Source organism: Giraffa tippelskirchi, chromosome 11, assembly GCF_054371585.1.
Source record: "Giraffa tippelskirchi isolate mGirTip1 chromosome 11, T2T-mGirTip1v1.2.pri, whole genome shotgun sequence".
Taxonomy (NCBI): domain Eukaryota; kingdom Metazoa; phylum Chordata; class Mammalia; order Artiodactyla; family Giraffidae; genus Giraffa; species Giraffa tippelskirchi.
Genome location: NC_137285.1, coordinates 64,562,320 through 64,587,518, shown reverse-complemented (window position 1 = coordinate 64,587,518; position 25,199 = coordinate 64,562,320). Strand labels below are relative to the sequence as shown.

At 38.1% G+C, this 25,199-nt stretch overlaps 1 long non-coding RNA gene across 1 annotated transcript in view; it reads right to left on the bottom strand.

Annotated features, from left to right (window-relative positions):
* The window catches only part of LOC145526797 (uncharacterized), a 129,380-nt gene that overhangs the window by 78,963 nt on the left and 25,218 nt on the right, over positions 1-25,199 (bottom strand). Inside the window, exons 4-5 of the long non-coding RNA XR_014069189.1 lie at positions 20,433-20,476; positions 17,011-17,071 (exon numbers count right to left, since the gene is read on the bottom strand). This is a non-coding gene — a long non-coding RNA (uncharacterized LOC145526797). The remainder of the gene's footprint in view (positions 1-17,010; positions 17,072-20,432; positions 20,477-25,199) is intronic.

The following is a 25,199-nucleotide window of genomic DNA, read 5'->3' as shown; positions in this document are numbered from 1 at the left end:
ATCGTTACTGTGTAGGTGCATTTTTATGCCATTTGAATCCTATTTTAATGGTAATAACTTTATTTAATTATTTCTGGCTGTGCAGGGTCTCAATTACTGTGCCGGTTTTTCTCCAGTTGTGGTGAGCAGGGGCTCCTCTCTAGGTGCAGTGATCAGGTTTGTCATTGCAGTGACTTCTCTGGTTGTGGAGTATGGGCTCTAGGGCATGCATGCTTCAGCGGTTGCAGCTCCCGGGCTCCAGAGCACAGGCTCAATAGCTGTGGCACTCTGGCTTAGCTGTTCTGCAGCACGTAGGATCTTCCCAGATCGGAGACCGAATTCATGTCTCCTGCATTGGTAGGTGAATTCTGTACCACGGAGTCACCAGGGAAGCCACTGCATGCATGCTAAATCACTTCAGTCCTGTCCAACTCTTTGAGACCCTGTGGACCATAGCCCGCCAGGCTCCTCTGTCCACAGGGATCCTCCAGGCATGAATACTGGAGTGGGTTGCTATGCCCTCTTCCGACGGATCTTCCTCACCAGGGATTGAGCCCTTGACTCGTGTCTCCTGCACTGGCAAGCGGGTTCGTTACCACTAGTGCCACCTGGGAAGCCTGGGGAAGCCACTACTTACTACTCAGATCATCTCTCCCAACTGTTTTCTTCCTCGTTCTCCTCCTCCTCCATTTCTGCTTCCTTGCCCTCCTTCTTCTTGTTCCTTGCATATTCTGATATTTCTGACTCTTGCATTGTTTTACTTCAGTGTGCATCATAACACTTAGTGGGACTTTGATTTTAGTCTGAGAGCCTTCATCTTCCTACTTGGGAAGTTGGTTATTATCTATGTTTGTTTGTGCAGCTATGATTTTTGCCATAACTTCTGAGATCTTGTTTTATGCTTTCTGTTTTAGTGTTTGCTTTGTTTTCTGACTTTTAGAGTAGCAGCCGTTCATTCAGCAATACATGCTGAATATCGTGTGTCACATGTTTTCATTGCTTTCATTTTATTTAAGTGCCTAAGCAGGTACTCACCTTTCAGGTTTCTCCATGCAAACATCACTTAATAAAACCTTCTTTAACACTAAACCTAAACTGTGCTCCCTGGGAACTCCCTGCTGGTCCAGTGGTTAGCACTGAGCACTTTCACTGCTGTGGCCCAGGTTCAGCCCCTGACAAGGGAACTGAAGATTCCACAAGCTGCAAGGGGCACGCCAAAAGATTATGTTCCCTTATTATTTACATGGCACTCTTTAGTATTTCTTCAAAATACATTTCTTGATTTGTGAGTTATTAGTTTAACGTCTACCCACATGCTAAGCTCTGTCCATCAGACAGCCTCTTTGTCTGTCCAGGGCACAGCCAGGACCCAGAGTGCTTGCCATGGAGTAACCGTTAGTTGAAAGAGAGGATTAATTAATTAATAATCTATTTAGTCTTACAAATTCAAGTTGTAGTTCTCTTTAAGAATACTTTGAGGGAATTCCCTGCTGGTCCAGTGCATAAGACTTGGTGCTTTCACTACAGGGGCTGGGTTCGATCCCTGACTAGGGAAGTAAAATCTTGCAGGCCACGTGATCAAATAAATAAATAAATACCAAACACTGATTCTACAGTGACTGAAGGGATGGTGCACTATTTTCATTCATTTTCATGTTTATACTTTCTGCACTTTTAAATGTTTTATGATCATTATTGTTGATAAAGAATAAAATGATTTGATGACTCCTTCCCTATGAAAGAGAAAATTAGCACTCATTTGTCTATTCTTTTTTTTTTTTTTTTTTTAATAAATTTATTTATTTTAGTTGGGGGCTAATTACTTTACAATATTGTAATAGTTTTTGCCATACATTGACATGAATCAGCCATGGGTTTACATGTGTTCCCCTTCCCGGACCCCCCACCCACCTCCCTCCCCATCCCATCCTTCTGGATCATCCCATTGTCCCGGCCCTGAGCCCTTGTCACATGCATCGAACATGGAATGGTGCTCTGTTTCACATATGACAATACACATGTCTCAATGCCATTCTCCCAGAACGTCCCACCCTCACCTTCTCCCTCAGAGTCCATAAAGTTGTTCCATGCATCTGTGTCTCTTATTCTGCCTCGCATATAGGGTTATCGTTACCATCTTTCAAATTCCATATATATGCATTAGTATACTGTATCTGAACGCTGACCAAGCTCATTTGTCTATTCTTATCTCTCACCAGTGCTTACTTATTTTTAATAAAAGCGGCTTGAATCTTTTCATCCAGAATCTCTTCATTAACTCAATAACATGGTTTAAATACAAGACATGGAAGGGCACATTACTACTGCAGAAAGGATGGAAATGTTTTGATTAAGCATCAGTAATTTTATAAAAGTTGTTAGTTAAATTTGGTTACAGAAATATTATAAAAAATTTTTCTGGATTTTTTAAAAGAAAATAAAAATTTCTGGGACAAACTAAATGGTCTCCAGACACCAAACAGTTGAAGTTACCAACAAAACTGTCAAAGTTTTGACAATATTACTTCTGATTCTATTATCTATGTACAGGATTTTAACTTTCTGAACATAATCTTTAGGTTAAGAGAAAAAAAAATGTGTAGGTTTTCTAGTAGAATTCAGAATTATCCATGAAACTTTTCTAGTACTTACTTGTTCCCAGATAACTGTGCAGGCCAAACTTTAAAACTGTTGGCACAGGACTCATTTGTATCAGAAACTGTCACTTAAAATGTGCTGGATGAATGTATGAGTACTCGACGAGAAAATGTGAATATGTATAAAATATTATGTTATAAAATATAAAATATTTAAAAATGTTTTAGATAATGTTATAAAATAATAATGATTCTACCTGATGACATAAGGTTACAAATATAAACAATGGTATTAATCTGTGCCAACAATAATATGCCCTAGAATGGGCCATGGAACTATTGATCAGAAACTATTTTATCTATTCTAAGTACATAAATAAAGTTTGTTGTCACTTGCCTGTTCAGTCACTAAGTTGTGTCCAACTGTCTGTGACCTCATGGACTAAAGCCAAGCTCCTCTGTCCTCCACCATCTGCTATGTATGTGTGTTTGTCGCTAAGTCATGTCCAACTATTTGCAACCCCATGGAATGTAGCCCACCAGGCTCCTCTGTCCATGGGATTTTCCAGGCAAGAATACTGGAGTGGGTTGCCATTCCCTTCTCCAGGGGATCTCCTGACCCCAGGATTGAACCTGGGTCTATAGTTTGCTCAAATTCATGTCCATTCAGTCAGTGATGCTATCTAACCATCTCTTCCTCTGCCACCCCTTCTCCTTTGGGATTCAATCTTTCCCAGCATGAGGGTCTTTTCCAGTGAGTCAGAGCTTCGCATCAGGTGGCCAAAGTATTGGAGCTTTGGCTTCAGCATCAGTCCTTCCAATGAATATTCAGGATTGATTTCCTTTAGGATGGACTGGTTTGATCTCTGTGTAGTCCAAGGGACACTCAAGAGTCCTCTCCAGCACCACAATTCAAAAGCATCAATTCTTTGGCTTACTCAACCTTCTTTATGGTCCAACTTGTACATCCATACATGACTACTGGAAAAATTGTAGCTTTGACTATACGGACCTTTGTTGGCAAAATGATGTCTCTGTTTTTTAATACTCTGTCTAGGTTTGTTATAACTTTCCTTCCAAGGAGCAAGTGTCTTTTAATTTTGTGGCTGCAGTCACTGTCCTCAGTGATTTTGGAGACCAAAAAAATAAAACCTGTTACTGCTTCCACTTTTTTCTCTCCTATTTGCCATGAAGTGATGGGACCAGATGCCATGATCTTGGCTTTTTGAATGTTGAGTTTTAAGCCAGCTTTTTCACTCTCCTCTTTCACCTTCATCAAGACACTCTTTAGTTTCTCTTCACTTTCTGCCATAAGGGTGATATCATCTACATACCTGAGTTTGTTGATATTTCTCCTGGTAATCTTGATTCCAGCTTGTGCTTCATCCAACCTGGCATTTCACAGGACGTACTCTACATATAAGTTAAATGAGCACAGTGACAATATACAACCTAGACATAGTCCTTTCCCATTAGTTACTGGTTAAAACTATATGAAGAAACTGGCCTACCTATGGAGGGATATCCCAATTACTAAGTAACAAAAACAAACAAAGACTAGCAATTCAAGAGTAAATTGAGACAAAGTTCATTATAAGAAATATGTTCTTTAAAAACTACTTTTGTGTCAACACTGAATTTTATAAATTACTAAAATTATTCACTAGCCAAATAATTAAATGACTAATTACAACTACATTTGACTTTTATTTTGGAATTTAGAAAAATATTTTTGTGATTTTAAATTTTACTGGTATTTAAGCTGCCAATCAAGCTTTTTACTCTACTTGGGCTGTGAATTTGGAAATACTCTATTGGAAACAATCTAAATGTCCCACAGGAAGGTACTGGTTAAATATGCCATGATATATACAGATAATGGAATGCTATGAAGCACTTCTGAAATAAAAAGCATTTAATCATGAGGAAATGCTCCTGACATTACATTTTAAAAAGATGCAGAAACAGTATGCAATATAATCTAAATTTGTATTTGCATTTGAATGTGATTGCCACCCCCCCTCTTTTTTTTATGCTAGTCTGAATCCAGTTTTCATCTCTTGCAATCAAAAAAGTCCTAACTAGAAACTTGTAGGTTATTAAGGAAAAGTAATTTTAAGTACTTTTCTGAACAGTTTGTTTTTTTTAAACTGACACCTTATTTTTAGAAATAGTTTCACTTTATAGCTTTCAGAGTCCTTGTTAAAGCAATAGAATAAAAGAAAAAGCACATATGCCTAAAATTATGCTTTCTGCCATGGACGTATGTTGAAAAAATAACATTATTTTTAGTATCTTATAAATATACATTGTATGCATCAATACTTCAGAACCTATCCTTCTCTATAGTGCTCTGTAATCATGATACTACCATACACACCTATAATTTCGAGTAAATGATTATCTTAAATTTAAGAAATTGCCTTATTATAAGTGTAATCATAAGTTTGGGAATTTATATATACCAATTTATCTTAACCAATACCAAGAAACCAAAGATATTCTGTGGGCTTATTCTCCTACCATGTTTTTTGCCCACTTTCTACAAGAAAATACTTTGATGCCTAACTAAATCCCCTATCTGTTGCACAGAGGCAAATTTATGCACCTCCTCCCTGAACTCTAAATAGGCAACAAAATAACATCTGTGAAAAGATCTTATAAGAGGAATAAAGAAGAGACCCCTTTGCTCCTTGAACCTGCAATGCTTCACCTTCAATACCTAAACACTGGAGAGAGAAACAGCATCACTTATTTTAATATAAAACCTGTTTATAATTTTTAATGAAGAATTGTTTATAAAAATGAACTAAAAATTAAAGAATACAGAATATTAGCAATTCCCTTAAAATGAGTAACACCTTATTTTAACTTGCTCTCCATTTAAATTACATCACTGACCAGACCACAACAGGCCTTTTAAGCTTCTGAACATATCCTTGTGAAACACAAAGTCTTTATCAGCTTTGCCAATGATACCGTCATTACTAAGTAAAGTGTCAGGAAACTTGGGCTAATTACAGCTTAACAGAGTTCACATTCTGATCTTATAAATGCAGTTGTGTGTTGTTTTATACATATCTATGCCCATTAAGTATAATCTCCCTCTGAACTAAAAAACATCTAAAATACTCTTCAGTGTGAATAAATTATAGTCTGAGAATAAAGTGGGCGTTAATAAGAACTGATTCTGAGCAAGGAGATGCATATCAATGGAAAAATAATATACATGGTTGCATTATTAGTAAATGTAACACATGTATATGTAGTTTTTTGCAAACAACAGAAAACTTTCAAAAGAAGCAAAAATGTTGCTACTATTTTTATATCACTGAGAGCATTCTGAGAGTTTTTCAACCTAATTCATTTATTAATACTGTGCAATAAATACAAAGAAATAAACTCAAATGCTCAGAAAAAGATTACAAAAGTATTATAGCTTGATCACACCTTTATCTTTAGTGTCTATTTGATCAAAGAAAGCATTTTGCTTGTGGGAGCATGAATCTCTCAACAATTCATCCTTCAAAGGTACAAGGATTTGAAAGCCTGGGAGACCTGGATTTAATTCCCAACTGACCTGTCACTTCTCCAGCAAGTTACTCAACCTCTCTGTCTCCCTTCCCTCTTACAAAACAAACAGGATAACTACTTCAGAAGAGAGTTATAAAGATTAAAAACCTCTAAGGAGCCCATCTCTCACCACAGCAGCAGTAACACAATAGCTCACGCTCAGTTAATTTTCCCCTTCCTTTCCCAAGTGACCCTTCAAAAACCATGTGCATTTTGAACTGAATTCCTAATTGCAAACTATTCAAAGGTAAAACATTATAATTGATTCATATGCGAAAATCTGAAATGGATACTTTAAAAGACCCTAGTATCTAAGTGATTTGAAACAACCATATTTCAATAGATCTAATCAAGTTTTCTTAGAATTTGTTACACCTTATGATGCAATTTGGAGAAGGAAATGGCAACCCACTCCAGTACTCTTGCCTGGAAAATCCCATGGATGGAGGAGCCAGGTAGGCTACAGTCCACGGGGTCGCAAAGAGTCGGATACGACTGAGCGACTTCATTTTCACTTTCACTTTCATGATGCAATTAGCTTCATCTTTAAATGCATATATGGAATTCCAGTTGAGCTTTTTCAAATCCTGAAAGATGATGCTGTGAAAGTGCTGCACTCAATATGCCAGCAAATTTGGAAAACTCAGCAGTGGCCACAGGACTGGAAAAGGTCAGTTTTCATTCCTATCCCAAAGAAAGGCAATGCCAAAGAATGCTCAAACTACTGCACAATTGCACTCATCTCACATGTTAGAAAAGTAATGCTCAACATTCTCCAAGCCAGGCTTCAACAATACGTGAACCGTGAACTTTCAGATGTTCAATCTGGTTTTAGAAAAGGCAGAGGAACCAGAGATCAAATTGCCAACATCCGCTGGATCATCGAAAAAGCAAGTGAGTTCCAGAAGAACATCTATTTCTGCTTTATTGACTACGCCAAAGCCTTTGACTGTGTAGATCACAATAAACTATGGAAAATTCTGAAAGAGATGGGAATACCAGACCATCTGACCTGCCTCTTGAGAAACCTGTATGCAGATCAGGAAGCTACAGTTAGAACTGGACATGGAACAACAGACTGGTTCCAAATAGGAAAAGGAGTATGTCAAGGCTGTATATTGTCACCCTGCTTATTTAACTTACATGCAGAGTACATCATGAGAAACAGTGGGCTGAATGAAGCACATGCTGGAATCAAGGTTGCCGGGAGAAATATCAATAACCTCAGATATGCAGATGACACCATCCTTATGGCAGAAAGTGAAGGAGAACTAAAAAGCCTCTTGATGAAAGTGAGAGAAGAGAGTGAAAAAGTTGGCTTAAAGCTCAACATTCAGAAAACTAAGATCATGGCTCTGGTCCCATCACTTTATGTCAAATAGAAGGGGAAAGAGTGGAAACAGTGGCAGACTTTATTTTTGGGGGGCTCCAAAATCACTGCAGATGGTGACTGCAGCCATGAAATTAAAAGACGCTTACTCCTTGGAAGGAAAGTTATGACCAACCTAGATAGCATATTTAAAAGCAGAGACATTACTTTGCCAACAAAGGTCTGTCTAGTCAAGGCTATGGTTTTTCCAGTGGTCATGTATGGATGTGAGAGTTGGACAGTGAAGAAAGCTGAGTACCAAAGAATTGATGCTTTTGAACTGTGGTGTTGGAGAAGACTCTTGAGAGTCCCTTGGACTGCAAGGAGATCCAACCAGTCCATCCTAAAGGAGATCAGTGCTAGGTGTTCATTGGAAGCACTGATATTGAAGCTGGAACTCCAATACTTTGGCTACCTGATGTGAAGAGTTGACTCACTGGAAAAGACCCTGATGCTGGGAAGGAATGGGGGCAGGAGGAGAAGGGGATGACAGAAGATGAGGTGGTTGGATGGCATCATCGACTCGATGGACATGAGTTTGGGTAAACTCCGGGAGTTGGTGATGGACAGGGAGGCCTGGCATGCTGTGATTCATGGGGTTGCAAAGAGTCGGACATGACTGAGCGACTAAACTGAACTGAACAAGTACTGGTTTAAAATCAACATGCTGTTGAAACAAAAATATAATGGAACCTCTGAATTTGGGAATATAATGTAACCAAACAGCCTGCAGTCCCATGAAGTCATCAAAGTAAACACTAGAAAGAGAGAGTTGGCCATGTTGACTCTGTTAAACATGTCAAAGTACTGCATGTAAAAATATTTGAAAAATCTGCCTATTTTCCATTTGTTGTATTTCTCAGAGAATAAAAGTTCATGTTAAAGTTCATCGTAAGTTCAAATATGTCATATCAGGTCATTTACAAGGTAAAAGTTCACTGGGAGTTTATTAAAGACTAAAGTGAAAAAAAGAATAAATATAACTAATTGAAGCTACATTATATTGCTTTGTGACCAAAGCATCTTTAAGCTTCGTGAATAAAAATTACAGATTTTAAAAGACTGTGTGCAATGCATAACAGCAACAATAATTACAAGGAAGGTGCCTACAATAGCATCCTTGGGTCTGTTTTGAGAGAAGAAGCTGTAGATCAATTTTGGTTACTCTGATATTAAAGTACAACAGCTGTCATATCTTATACTGTATTGAATAATTTGTTTAAACTACATATTTAAGAACAGTAATATAGAGATATAGAAAAAAGAGCAAAATGTCAGAAATAGTAAATAAATATCATCTTGCCATTTAACTGACAAGAGATGATTTTTAATTTGCAGTTGCTAAAAATGCTATTTAAGAACACCATAGGAAGCCAAGAAAAATGTTTTGAGTTGGAAGAAAATTACTGTCATTGAAAAAAAATTTAAATTGAACAAACATTAGTCAATACTACTTGAATTGCTGAAGCAAAAACTAAGGTTTTATTTTGGGTAAAACCTTCAAATTTTTTGAGAATGTTTAGAAGAATAATTTCAAGGAAAACAATAGTGAATATGTATATAAAATTTAGCACATAACTGCTGGGTTTTCATATTAAAAACATTTTCTTTCTATAAAGTACTGGTACAGAGTTCAGTGAAGGATTCTAAATAGATTGAGTAAGGGTGGAACTCACTGGTTCTCAATTTCTTCTGTCAAATGTGTGACCCCAGCTTTACAACAGAGCTTTAAATCTATAACTTGCTTCTTAAGTTGAAAAGCACATTTGGTTCTCTCCAGCATGTCAGTCTTTTCTCCATGTTGTACTGTCAATTGCTTTTAATGGATCATGCCATTTATTCATTCATTCACTCAATAGCTGTTAATTTGGTATTTATCATTCACAAGATGCTATGCTAAGGATTATACAAGACACACATTAACCAGACAAAAGTTTTGTTTTCGGAAGGCTACAACCCAGTAGAAGAAATACGGAATAAAATGAATATATAATATGGAATAAAATGAATATATATAGTGCCATGTGAGGGTTACAGGTAAATGATTTGGAAGTAGGTAAAAGACACTCTTTCCAGGCAGCAAACTAATCTTGAAGTTAATTGCTAGCTGAATAACTTAATAGTTATTTTTTGGTCAAATTGTAAAACACGAATTAAGAGCAAACTTTAAAAAAAAAAATCTCTTAACCATCTCATGTCAACTATCTTCATATTAGATGCCATTGATCTCATCCAAAAAATGTCAAGTTTTTTTCCATGTTTTGCTTAGAAAAGATGGTATTGTATTTGGAAACAATTACTCTTATATTTGTTAAAAACTTGTAGAAAGAGAGAGAGAGAATTTAAAACATTTAGAACAGAATTCAGAACATTTTAAAACAAAACCCTATTAGTAGTCACTGAGCTGGAATTTCACTAACAGAGGCCTGAGAAAAGTCACAAATGATATCAGGTAAGAGGAAACACTGTGGGTTGCAGATTTCATGCATCAGCTGTTCAGCCACTGAACCAAAGAAGACTACCCCACCACACACATACACACACCATGTCAAGGGGCTTAGCTAGGATGAACTGTCCATCAGGAAAACATTCTAGTACAGCAAATCCTATATTGTGACTAGGTGAAAAACAGGGAAACCTATGATTTACAGAAGTCAGAAGAAAAACCTAAGGAAAGAGACTGCTGCTGCTGCTGCTAAGTCACGTCAGTCGTGTCCGACTCTGTGTGACCCCATAGACGGCAGCCCACCAGGCTACCCGTCCCTGGGATTCTCCAGGCAAGAACACTGGAGTGGGTTGCCATTTCCTTCTCCAGTGCATGAAAGTGAAAAGTGAAAGTGAAGTCCTTCAGTTCTCAGTCGTGTCCGACTCTTAGCGACCCCAGGGACTGCAGCCTACCAAGGCTCCTCCGTCCTTGGGATTTTCCAGGCAAGAGTACTGGAGTGGGGTGCCAGTGCCTTCTCCAAGGAAAAGAGATGACAGTATATCAAATAGTACTTTTGATGAATCATAATTACCCAAAAACTCACTATGTATTTTGCATATTCTAGCTTTATATTTAATGTTACACCTTTTGAAATCACACAATGATTTATTAGTGTGCAATAAGCACTGGATACAGATGATATCTGGGGTCCAAAGAGAAAGAAATCATACTGAGAGGAATGGATGAAGGTTTAGTGTAGAGATTCAGATACTGTTTTTCAAAAAGTTTGAAAATGGTCTCTGTGTCCTTTTGATGTGAGAGTGATGAGAATCCCAGACGATGTTCAAGGATAAGAAGTTGAAGTGAGACTGCAGGAGCCATGGTGGTTAAAGAGAACTGCACATCATAACATTCATGTCCAGCTGGATTCCTCTGGTCCCTGGTGAGCCTCAGCCTACAGCACAGCTCACTCCATGGGTGAACCGCTGGGTTCCCTCCCTCCTCTTACTGCTTATTACACACCCAGGCAGGGGAGACTTGGGCCTCAGCTTTCAAGGAGCCTTTAATTTATAAAGTTCATCTATTTTTCACTAAGAAATATGAAACAATTAAAAATGATAAGAGTAGAAATCCAGGGTAATTTAGAGATATAGCTTGTAACCTTAGTTTGGTCCTACAATGGTCATTCAGGAATGTTCAATACTAAACACGATCATTTTGAATAACAAGGAAAAGACCTCTCTTTGATTCTGGGAGAAAAGAACATTTCACTGAGGTAGGCCATAATATGAACATGAACATGAACAGTATGAAATGGCAAAGAGATAGGACACAGAAAGATGAACTCCCCAGGTCGGTAGGTGCCCAATATGCTATTGGAGATCAGTGGAGAAATAACTCCAGAAAGAATGAAGAGACGGAGCCAAAGCAAAAACAACACCCAACTGTGGATGTGACTGGTGATAGAAGCAAGGTCCAAGGCTGTAAAGAGCAATATTGCATAGGAACCAGGAATGTTAGGTCCATGAATCAAGTTAAATTGGAAGTGGTCAAACAGCAGATGGCAAGAGTGAACGTTGACATTTTAGGAATCAGCAAACTAAAATGGACTGGAATGGGTGAATTTAACTCTGATGACCATTATATCTACTACTGTGGGCAAGAATCCCTTAGAAAAAATGGAGTAGCCATCATGGTCACAAAAGAAATGCAGTACTTGGATGCAATCTCAAAAATGACAGAATGATCTCTGTTTGCTTCCAATTGCTTCCAAATGCAGTTCCAATATTGCATTCAATATCACAGGAATCCAAGTCTATGCCCCAACCAGTAATGCTGAAGAAGCTGAAGTTGAATGGTTCTATGAGGCCTACAAGACCTTCTAGAACTAACACCAATAATAGATGTCCTTTTCATTATAGGGGACTGGAATGCAAAAGTAGAAAGTCAAGAAACACCTGGAGTAACACACAAATTTGGCCTTGGAGTACAGAATGAAGCAGGGCAAAGGCTAATAGACTTCTGCCAAGAGAATGAACTGGTCACAGAAAACACCCTCTTCCAAAAACACAAGAAAAGACTCTACACATGGACATCACCAGATGGCCAACACCGACATCAGATTGATTATATTCTTTGCAGCCAAAGATGGAGAAGCTCTATACAGTCAGCAAAAACAAGACCGGGAACTGACTGTGGCTCAGATCATGAATTCCTTACTGCCAAATTCAGACTTAGATTGAAGAAAGTAGGGAAAACCACTAGACCATTCAGGTATGACCTAAATCAAATCCCTTACAATTATACATTGGAAGTGGGAAATAGATTTAAGGGACTAGATCTGATAGACAGGAGTGCCTGATGAACTATGGATGGAGGTTTATGACATTGTACAGGAGACAGGGATCAAGACCATCCCCAAGAAAAAGAAATGCAAAAAAGCAAACTGGCTCTCTGAGACGGCCTTACAAATAGCTGAGAAAAGAAGAGAAACGAAAAACAAAGGAGAAAAGGAGATATACCCATTTGAATGCAGAGTTTCAAAGAATAGCAAGGAGAGATAAGAAAGCCTTCTTCAGTGATCCATGCAAAGAAATAGAGGAAAACAATAGAATGGGAAAGACTAGAGATCTCTTCAAGAAAATTAGAGATACCTAGGGGACATTTCATGCAAAGATGGGCAAAATAAAGGACAGAAGTGGTATGGACCTAAGAGAAGCAGAAGATAATAAGAACAGGTGGCAAGAATACACAGAAGAACTGTACAAAAAAGATCTTCATGACCCAGATGATCACAATGGTGTGATCACTCACCTAGAGCCAGACATCCTGGAATGTAAAGTCAAGTGGGCCTTAGGAAACATCATTACGAACAAAGCTAGTGGAGGTGATGGAATTCCAGGTGCGCTATTTCAAATCCTGAAAGATGATGCTGTGAAAGTGCTGCATTCAATATGTCAGCAAATTTGGAAAACTCAGCAGTAGCCACAGGACTGGAAAAGGTCAGTTTTCGTTCCAATCCCAAAGAAAGGCAAAGCCAAAGAATGCTTAAACTACCGCACAATTGCACTCATCTCACACGCTAGTAAAGTAATGCTCAAAATTCTCCAAGCCAGGTTTCAACAGTACGTGAATCATGAACTTCCAGATGTTCAAGTTGGTTTTAGAAAAGGCAGCGGAACCAGAGATCAAATTGCCAACATTCGCTGGATCATCGAAAAAGCACGAGTTCCATAAAAACATCTATTTATGCTTTACTGACTATGCCAAAGCCTTTGGCTGTGTGGATCACAATGAACTGTGGAAAATTTTGAAAGAGATGGGAATACCAGACCACCTGATCTGCCTCTTGAGAAATCTGTATGCAGGTCAGGAAGCAATAGTTAGAACTGGACATGGAATAATGGACTGGTTCCAAATAGGAAAAGGAGCACATCAAGGCTGCATATTGTCACCCTGCTTATTTAACTTATACTCAGAGTACAGCATGAGAAACGCTGGGCTGGATGAAGCATAAGCTGGAATCAAGATAGCCGGGAGAAATATCAATAACCACAGATATGCAGATGACACCACCCTTATGGCAGAAAGTGAAGAAGAACTAAAGAGCCTCTGACAAAAGTGAAAAAGGAGAGCGAAAAAGTTGGCTTAAAGCTCAACATTCAGAAAACCAAGATCATGGCATCTAGTCCCATCATTTCATGGCAAATAGATGGGGAAACAGTGGAAACAGTGGCTGACTTTATTTTTCTGGGCTCCAAAATCACTGCAGATGGTGATTGCAGTCATGAAATTAAAAGACATTTATTCCTTGGAAGGAAAGTAATGACCAACCTAGACAGCATATTAAAAAGCAGAGACATTAGTTTGCCAACAAAGGTCTGTCTAGTCAAGCCTATGGTTTTTCCAGTAGTCATGTATGGATGTGAGAGTTGGACTATAAAGGAAGCTGAGCGCCAAAGAATTGATGCTTTTGAACTGTGGTGTTGGAGAAGACTCTTGAGAGTCCCTTGGACTGCAAGGAGATCCAGCCAGTCCATCCTAAAGAAGATCAATCCTGGGTTTTCATTGGAAGGACTGATGCTAAAGCTGAAGCTCCAATACTTTGGCCACCTGATGTGAAGAACTGACTCATTGGAATAGACCCTGATGCTGGGAAAGATTGTAGGTGAGAGGAGAAGGGGACAGCAGAGGATGAGATGGTTGGATGGCATCACTGACACAATGGCCATGAGTTTGGGCAAACTCTGGGAGTTGGTGATGGACAGGGAGGCTTGGCGTGCTGTAGTCCATGGGGTCGCAAAGAGTCGGACACGACTCAGTGACTGAACTGAACTGTACTGAATTGAGGCCATAATATAACTCTAAAAGTCAAAGTGACTAGATCATAGATAAAAAAAAAAAATGAAGGCTGATGCATTTTTTTCAATATTTCTAAAATGTTGTGAAGGACAATAAAACAAGTTATTTCTATGGCAAAAGTAGCCAACTTCTTAGATGGGAAAACATTATTAAAAAAAAGGTTGGTTGTAACAAATTTATACACTGCCATGACATCCAACTGGAATCACCTTCTTTCGGTAAAAGAATCTTAAGTTTCATGTAGAAGAATGAATGACAGAGAACAGCAAAACACTTTTTAAGAGGCTGGGGAGTAAAGAAGGACTTGGCTTATCACCAATATCTGATTGTTCACATATGCATTTAAATCCGCATATGATTATCTGAGGATTAATAAAAGTATGAAGTATGAAAAATATGAAAGAATGTATGCTAGGTCAGTAGCATGATTACATGGGCAGAAGTGATACTGAGAGTGAGAGAGAGTATTGATGGGAAAGGGGAGCGAAACAAAACATTTTAAAAAGCTGCATTAAAGTGAGCAGGTAGGATATGACCATGTTTACTCATTTATGACAAATATTGTGTGTGTGTGTCTATTTAAACCTATCTATCTAGATGTAACACTTTTAACTGTTAGAGAAACAAAGCAATTCCGAGACAGAAAGAAGGATGAGAGAATGACTGGGCAAGTGCTGGCAGAGCGGGCAGAAGGGTGGGGCTGGGCCGACCACGGTCTGGGCGGTCTTCCTTGACCACTTGATCTCTTCCTCTTGGGCCCCCTGTGGTGACAGCATTCCCCTCTCAGACTGCACCTTCTTCCTCCCACTACCTCTGAATTTAACCTGTACTCTCCCCATGACTCATCCTTGCCCTCACCCTGGCCCCCCTGAGTTCGCTGACTCTGTGCCCTCCAAGCCACACATCCCTCCCAAGGCTTTGCCACTGTCTCTCACTGAGTGTCACGGAAATCTCCAAGTCTTTTCCTCACATTTCGTCAAGCTGCTTTCACCCGCTGATAGAGGATCATTCTGAGGGAGAGAGTGCAGGGCTGTGGACCATTTCCCAGGGCGCGGGGCCCCTCACATCTTCTCGGTTTCCTACCAGCCCGGCATCATGAGGCAATCAAGGAGCAAGAGAAAAAAGGCATGAGCAGCACCCGCCTGGCTCTAGACCAGCCTCAGAGGAAGAGCGGAGACAAGAGAGTGCAGAGCCACTGTCCAGTGAGTGGGGTCTGGAGAGTCCTCTAGAGACGCCTACTTGCCACCGAAGGCCAAGACCAATGTGCGGTAAGCTTCACACTGGTAAGCTGGCTCATGTCCTAGAGGCTTCCTAGAGTCAGGACTAAGAGCCTTCTGGTACTAACAACAAAGCCCTGGATGGAATAGGATGCTAGAAAAAGTAATGGACTAGCGTAAGCTGATATTTCAACGTTCCACTCTATTTAGTCCTTACAGAGAGAGACTCTCTCTCTAGATCAGGCGCTGTCTTAGTTTCCTGAGGTCATCACAACAAAGTGAAAAGTGCAAGTGTCGGTCGCGTGTAAGTCTCTGCCACCCCATGGACCTCACGGAGCCCACCAGTCTCCTCTGTGCAGAGATTCTCCAGGCAAGAACACTGGAGTAGCCATTCCCTTCTCCAGGAGATCTTCCTGACCCAGGGATCAAACCCAAGTCTCCTGTTTTGCATGTAGATTCTTTACCATCTGAGCCACCAGGGAAGCCCTAACAAAGTACTCCCCCAAACTGGCTTACTTAAAGAAACATTATCTCACTTCTAGGGGCTGGAAGTTTGAAATCAAGTCCACAGGCAGAGTCTGCTGTTTCTGCAGACTCTAGGGGACCGTCCTTTCTTGTCCTTTCCTATTCTCTGGTGGTTGCTGGCAATCTGGTGTTCCCTGGTTTGTAGACACATAATTCCAATCCTGTCCTCACAGGGTGTTTTCCCTGTGTGTCTTCACATTGTCTTCTCTCTGTAGGTGTCTTTATGCCCAAATTACTCCATTTTTATAAGAACAAAAGTCCTATTGCATTAAGGCCCAATCAAATGATCCCATTTTGATTTCATTACTTCTGTAAAGTCTTTACGTGGGTTTCTCCAGAAGCTCAGCGGTAAAGAATCCATCTGCAATGCAGGAGATAAAGAGACACAGGTTCGATCACTGTGTTGGGAAGATTCCCTGGAGGAGGAAATAGCAACCCACTCCAGTAATCTTGCCTGGAGAATCCCATGGATAGAGGAGCCTGGCAGTCTACAGTCCATAGGTTCGCAAAGAATTGGACGTGACTTAGCAACTGAACAACAACAGAAAAGCCCCTGTGTACAAATAAGATCACCTTCTAAGGTCCTGGGGTTAGAACTTCAACACTATCTTTAGAGGATACAATTCTACCCTAAGACATGCAAAGTTCATCTTACTAATGAAGACCAAAATAACAGGAATATGAAAACATTATATATTATTGAGAGAAGTGTGATTTTTAAGATGCCAAATAGGATGCTCCTGAAACTTAGCTCTGGATCCTAATAAGATAATTGTGGCTAGGACATAAAATTTGTTTGTATTTCACAGTAAAAATAAAAGCAATACACAATACAAATTTAAAAAGAGCAAGTAAAAATGAGTGATAATTAAATATGGTTTAATGAACAGATAATAAAATTTCTAAAATGTAGATGCTATAATGCCACCCGAAAACCTTTATAATATATAGATTGCTTCCTACCAGTCTGGCACCAACTGCCAATGTGTGAATATTCCACCAGTAATCTATTCAATGAGATGGCCTACAAGATTGCAAAGCAAACAAAAAATGATTAATATGATAAGCAAAACTTTCAATACTTGTCCAAATATAAAATAAGTAAGTAAGAGTTAATTGCTCAGTCGTGTCCGACTCTTGGCGACCCCCTGAGCTGTAACCCACCAGACTCCTCTGTGCATGGAATTCTTGAGGCAAGAATACTGGAGTAGGTTGTCATTTCCTCCACCAGGGGACCTTCCTGACCCAGGGATTGAAACCAGATCTCCTGCATTACAGGCAGATTTTTTACCATCTCTTGCTGTTCAGTTGCTCAGTCCTGTCCAACTGTTTGCAACCCCATGGACTGCAGCATGTCAGGCTTCACCATTTCCCGGAGCTTGCTCAAACTCAGGTCCATTGAGTCAGTGACGGCATCCAACCATCTCATCCTCTGTCATCCCCTTCTTCTCCTGCTTTCAATCATTCCCAGCATCAGGGTCTTTTCTAATGAGCTGGCTCTTCGCATTGGGTGTCCAAAATATTGGAGCTTCAGCTTCAGCAACCAGTCCTTCCAATGAATATTCAGGATTGATTTCCTTTAGGATTGACTGGTTTGATCTCTCTGCAGTCCAAGGGACTCTCAAGACTCTTCTCCAACACAGTTCAAAACATTAATTCTTTGGTGCTCAGCCTTCATTATGGTCAAACTCCCACATCTATATGTGACTACTGAAGAAACCAAAGCTTTGACTAGACAAACCTTTGTTGGCAAAGTAATCTCTCTGTTTTTTAATACACTGTCTAGGTTTGTGATAGCTTCTCTTCCAAGGAGCAAGCATCTTAATTTCATGGATGCAGTCACCATCTGCAGTGATTTTGGAGCCCCCCAAAATAAAGTTTCTCACTGGTTCCATTGTTTCCCCATCTAATTGCCATGAAGTGATGGGACCAGATGCCATGATATTAGTTTTTTGAATGTTGAGTTTTAAGCCAGCTTTTTCACTCTCCTCTTTCACTGTCATCAAGAAGCTTTTTAGTTCCTCTTCACTTTCTGCCACAAGGGTGGTGTTATCTGCATATGTGAAGTTATTGATATTCCTTTCCGCAATCTTGGTTCTAGCTTGTGCTTCATCCAGGCCAGCATTTTGCATGATGTACTCTTGCATATAAGTTAAATAAGCAGAGTGACAATATACAGCCTTGACGTACTCCTTTCCCAAACTGGAACCAGTTTCATGTCCAGTTCTAACTGTTGCTTCTTGACCTGCCTACAGGCTTCTCAGGTATTCCCAACTCGTAAGAATTTTCCAGTTCATGTGACCCACACAGTCAAAAGTTTTAGCATAGTCAATGAAGCAGAAGTACATGTTTTTCTGGAATTCTCTTGCTTTTTCTATGATCCAACGGATGTTGGCAATTTGGTCTCTGGTTCCTCTGCCTTTTCTAAAACCAGCTTGAACATCTGGAAGTTCACAGTTCACATATTGCTGAAGACTGGCTTGGAGAATTTTGAGCATTACTTTGCTAGCATGTGAAATGAGTGCAACTGTGTGACAGTCTGAACTTTCTTCGACATTACCTTTCTTCAGTTAATGGAATGGAAATGAAAACTGGAAAACTGGAAATGAAAACTTTCTTTGGAACTGGAATGAAAACTGACCTTTTCGACTCCTGTGGCCACTGCTGAGTTTTCCAAATTTGCCAGCATAATGAGTGCAGCACTTTCACAGCATCATCAAGGACTTGAAATAGCTCAACTGGAATTCCATCACCTCCACTAGCTTTGTTCGTAGTGATGCTTCCTAAGGCCCACTTGACTTCACATTCCAGGATGTCTGGCTCTAGGTGAGTGATCACACCATCGTGGTTATCTGTGTCATGAAAATCTTTTTTGTACAGTTCTTCTGTGTATTCTTGCCACCTCTTCTTAATCTCTTCTGCTTCTGTTAGGTCCATTCCATTTCTATCTTTATTGTGCCCATATTTGCATGAAATGTTCCCTTGGTATCTCTAATTTTCTTGAAGAGATGTCTAGTCTTCCCCATTCTATTGTTTTCCTCTATTTCTTTGCATTGTTCACTTAGGAAGGTTTTCTTATCTTTCCTTGCTGTTCTTTGGAACTCTGCATTCAGATGGGTATATCTTTCCTTTTCTCCCTTACCTTTCACGTCTCTTCTTTTCTCAGCTATTTGCAAGGTCTCCTCAGACAACCATTTTGCCATTTTGCATTCTTGGATGGTTTTGATCACCATTTGATTATCATCTGAGCCACCAACAATTGGGCAAATATAAAATAACAGGTTATAAATAAAGTAAAGTTGATTTTTTAAGTTATCATCATAAAAGCAGGAATGGTGCCATTTTCTTTGGTTTGTTTTGATAAAGAAAGTTAACATGTAGAAAGGCTGTCTTGGAATAGTAGAAAACCCACTGGACTAAGAAGCACAAGGACCAGGGCCAAGTGATAGACTAAGCACAATGAGGCTAATACCTTTCTGGTATAGTTGTAAGAATTAACTGAGAAAAAATATGTGGAAACACTATGAACATTGCAAAATGCTTCCACATGTAAGTTATTATCAGATTTGAAGTGTGATATTGTCATTATGTTATAGAGTAGGAGAGACAACTTATAGAATATTTCTATCCTATTTGATATATTAATGGACTAAAACTTAGCAACAATTCATTGTTAAAATTCACTCTCTAAAAATCTGGATGATCTGAAGCTTTTCTTTAAGAGTTGAGAGCTTTAATCCACATAGAATCAATAAAACATAAAATATTTTGAGTTTTATCTTTTTGGCCTGTGTTAATCCAGGATCCATCACTTAATTGTCTATAAGTTTGGGAAAGTTATAGGACTTGTTCTATATCAATTTCCTCATCTTTCACATGGATATAACAATATCTACCTAATAAATAAGTTCTAAGAATAAAAATTTTGTGACGCAACAATGGGCTTCCTTGGTTGTTCAGATGGCAAAGAATCTGCCTGTAACGCAAGAGACCCAGGTTCTATCCCTCAGTCAAGAAGACCCTCTGGAGAAGGGAATGGCAACCCACTACAGTATTCTTGTCTGGAGAATCCCCATGGACAGAGGAGCCTGCTGGGCTACAGTCCTTGGGGTCACAAAGAGTCAGACATGACTGAGCAACCAATACTTTCACTGTCAATAGAATGCACTCAATAAAGGATGGTGACTTTGTTTCATAAAATTTCTTGAATCTTTGTTTAAGACATTTTTTAGCCTTAAAATTGTGAACTATATTCAGTTAAGGATGTATTTAGCATAACCTACAAGACACATATATTTTAACTTCTATAAAGCTTAAGTAAAATTTACTGTCATATAATTATGAGAAAATTGATACTAACATTATAACATTATTATTAGTTTTACCTTCCAGCTGCTAACAAGTCAAAGTCATTGCTTTTCCAACCAAACTGTGAAAAAAACATAAAAGTATTATTTTATTATAATTCTTCCATTTACATATAGAATCTTTACATAGCATGTGTTCAAGATGAAGTAATTTATTCTCTACTTGATCTAAAGTATAATTCAAGGTTACTATTATAGATTCAAATACAAAGTTATATGGAGAAACTAACAAAGTCTTTTGATAAAAACTTGAAATAGAAATTTCATTCTGGACAAGATAGAATAAACTGGACCAAATTTATACTAGTGCCTGAAACAACTAAAAAACTAGACAAAATATATGAAACAATAGTGTTCTAGCCAGTAGACATCAGGCAACAAAGAAACAGATGAAAAACAATCGATGGGAAGATAATTGCATTTCTAGGCCATGTGCTAGGAGGGGGAACTGAGATGGAGGGCAGGCAGGTTCCTTGAGTCCCTGGAGCTGAGAATCCAGGGAGGGCTAGGTGATGAGTTCCCAGGAGAGATTACCATGGAGGAGAAAGCTGTACAAATAGACAACTCCAGAGAGCTGCACAGAATCTCTCTCGAGAATCTGGCAGAGAATCAGCAGTACATGGGTATGAAGAAGCTGTACTTCTCTGGGAGTAGTTCTTATCCTCACTACCCAGACTGAAAAAAAATCCCATAATTCATAGAAAAACTGGCTGAGTGCTCAAGGGCCTCACCTTAATAGTGGGAAATAAGCAGCTCTAGACTAAACACTACTCTGGTCCTATCTCACAAATATCAAAAGCAAGACCAAAAAGATCAAATAATTTCAAAGTAATTTATCATATTCTGGGACAAATTTCAAGAATATTTATAGGAATATGAACATATCTAGCAACAAACAACATGAAATTCACAAAGTCTGATGTCTAATCTAAAATTATCCAGCATGTAAAAAAGCAGGAAAATTAACTCATATTGAGGGGGAAAAAATTTACCCATTGAAGCAGATGCGTATCAGACACAGATGCTAAAAATAGCAGACAAAGAGCATGCCTATGACCGTATTCCATGTGTTGAAAAAGATACAAAACAGATTCCAAACCAAAACACAAAAGATATCCAAATTTGAACTTTTAAAGAAGAAAACTACAAGACTGAGATAAAAAATAGTGATTTTGATAATAGCACGTTAGACACTGCAGAAGAGAAGATTAGTTAACTTGAAGGTATAGCAAGAAAAACTATCCAAAGGTTTGATGGATAGATAAAGGAATTTTTAAAAATGAAGAGAGAAACAGTCAGCTGTCAGAAAACTTTAAGTGACATAATATATGTGTAATTGGTCCCAGAGAAGGGAAAGGAACATAAAAAAATATTTGAAGAAATAAAGGCTAAATATTTTCAAGTTTGATGAAAACTATAAATTCACAGATACAAGAAGATCAAACACCAAACACAAGAAACATGAAAAAAAGCTACATCCTAATAAAACTGCTTAATACCAGGGATAAATAAAGAATCTTGAAAGCAAACACAAAAGCAAGACATCTTACATGTAGAGATACAATGATAATGACAGCAGTTTTCTCATCAGAAGCAATGCTGAGAATGCAGTAGGCATTAAGTTTAAAGTACTGAAAAAAAAAACAAAAAACTGTCAGCCTAGAATGCTATACTCAAGGAAAATATCTTTTGAAAACAAGAAAGACTTTTCTAGACATAAAAAAGCTGAAAGAATTTACCACCAGCAAACCCATATTATAATACCCTAAATATCAAAGTCCTTCAGGCAGAAGGAATACTACTAGATGGAAATGTTAATCCTTGCAAAAGACTGAAAAGCATCAAAAATATTAACTACTTGGATAACTATATAGGATTTTTTGTCTATTCTTTATAGTATTTAAAGCACTTTAGGAACTTTTCTGGCAGTCCAGTGATTAGGACTTCACCTACCAATGCAGGGGTACAGGTTCAGTCTCTGGTTGGGAAGCTAAGATTCCACAGGACTCATGGCCAAAAAAAAAAAAAAAAAAAACATAAAGAACAGAAGCATTATTCTAACAAGTTCAATAAAGAATTTAAAAATGGTCCACATTAAGACAAAATCTTAAAGCATTTTAAAAGATACTTTATTATAATGTCAATAAAATATAAACAACAATGAATAAGAATATAATATTAAGTAACAATGAATTGCTGAGTTTATAACATACCTAGAAGTAAAATATATGAAGAGTACCAAGAACAGAAGAGGAGAAACAGAAGTACATGATTATAAAGTTCTTATACTACATGTACCATCACTTGAAAGTAGACTCCTACAGTAAAGACGCACAGAACACTAGAGCTGACTCCAAAATAACAACTTTTTACTGATACTATACAATTTTAAAGTGCCATTTTACAATGATAAGGAGGTCATTCATCAGAAGGAAATATTGATTATATAAATATAATTGTCATTAACAGTTTACTACAGCAGTAATTGTGAAGAAGTCAGCGAAGGCCCCTAAGTGCACTCAGAACATTCAGAGATGGGAAGAAGCAGGGGCAAACCATAGAGTATACTGTGTAAAAGTTTCCCATTTCCAAGATTTTACTGGGGCAGGAGGGAGAAAAATGGACCGCTGAGGATTTCTAATTTAAGAAAACATAAAAGGTGAAATTTCAGTTAGACAAAAGTCAGAATATAAAACCAACTCTGCAAATTGGTTATTTCACCCTCTTACACCCATCAATTTATGTGCTCACACATGCAAACACACATAAATACATACTATGTTCAGCAATATGATTTTTGGTTTTTTTAAAAATCATCTGTCAGGTTCTGTGGTTATGAAAACATATATAATACTTGGGTTTTTAAATAAAAATCCTGCTTTGTCTTTTTTATAATGTAGATTAATTTTTTTAAATGTCAAACTAAACCTAAGTTTTATTTAAATGTCAAACTAAACCTAAGCTTTATTAATTTGTAAACCTACAAATTAAACCTAAGTATTTTTCACCAAAAAAGCAGGAAAAAACTGCTCATTAACACATTAAAAATAACTGGAAACATATTGGTGCTACCCTGTGGTCAATTTCACAGCTTATAAATTTGTGTACAAATGAAGAGGATATATTTATTAGGTTTAGATGTCCTCACTTAAAAAAATAAAATACAGTTTTTAACTTGCAAATATTGTTCTGAATCCCTTATTGTATTGTGGTGGTCAAAGAATCCATTCAACTTTTTATGTAAGATGTCTCCAGGGGTGCTTAGTTGTCATTAATTTCATTCCCTGGTGGCTCAGATATTAAAGAATCTGCCTGCAATGCAGGAGACTGAGTTCTATCCCTGGATTGGGAAGATGCCCAGGAGAAAGGCATGGCAACCCACTCCAGTACTCTTGTCTGGAGAATTCCATGGACACAGGAGCCTGGCGGGCTGCAGTCTATGAGGCTGCAAAAAGTCTGACACAGCTGAGCGATTAACACATGACATGAGATGTCTTTAACTTCATTTGAAATAAATTTGTTAGATTGTATTGTGATGGCTGTCAAATCAGCATGCATTTAAAAATACTTACCAGAATCAGTGAGAATACTGAAAATGGAAGAAAGAAAGCAACATTTTTGGTGTATGGTGCTTTATTATTTCAAGAAAGGTAAAAACTCAACTGAAAGATGAAAAAGGATTTGTGTAGAAGGTGCTGATCAAACATGTCCAAAGTGGTTTGTAAAGTTCTGTACTGGAGATTTCACATTGGATGATGCTTCATGGTTGGGTAAATGAGTTGAAGTTGATAGCAATCAAATTGAGACATTAGGTGAGAAAATCATTTGCGCCAGCTTGGTTATGTTCATCGCTTTGATATCTGGGTTTCACATAGGTGAAAAAACCTCATTGACCATATTTCCGCATGTGATTCTTTACTTGAATGTAATGAAAATGCTCTGTTTTTAAAACAAATTGTGACAGGCAGTGTACAGTGGATACTGTACAATAATGTGGAATGGAAGAGATCATCATGCAAGTGAAATGAACCGCCACCAACCACACAAAAGGCTGGTGTTCATCTAAAGAAGGTGATATTGCGTATATGGTGGGATTGGAAAGCAGTCCTCTGTTACTAATATGAGCTCCTTCTAGAAAACCAAACGATTAATTCTAACAAGTACTGCTCCAAATTAGACCAACTGAAAAGCATCCAGAATTAGTCAACAGAAAACACATAATTATCCAACTATGAATTATGAAGTTGCCTGGAAAATGGCAGAAATTAGTAAAACAAAAGAGTGAATATTTTGCTCAATGAAGTTCTTTGATGAAAGTGAAAACTGTGTCTTTTATTTTTACTAAAAAACCAGGATAATGCAAGATCCCATGTTTCTTTGATGACCAGGCAAAAACTGTTACAGCTTGGCTGGGAAGTTCTGATTCATTTGCCATATTCACCACACACACATTCACCTTCAGATTTCCATTTCTTTTGGTCTTTACAAAATTCTCTTAATGGAAAAAAAAAACAAATCAGTTCTTTGAAAGACTATTAAAGGTACTTGGAATAGCTCTTTGCTCAAAAAGATAAAAAGTTTTGGGAAGACAGAATTATAAAGTTGCCTGAAAAATGGCAGAAATTAATGAAACACAACAGTGAATATGTTGGTCAATCAAGCTCTTTTGGTGAAAGTGAAAATTGTGTCTTATTTTTACTTAAAAATCAAAGGAACTTTTTGGCCAACCTGATATCTCGGCCTGTCTGAAAACAAGTTTGATGTCTTTTGTGTTGAAGATCCCCA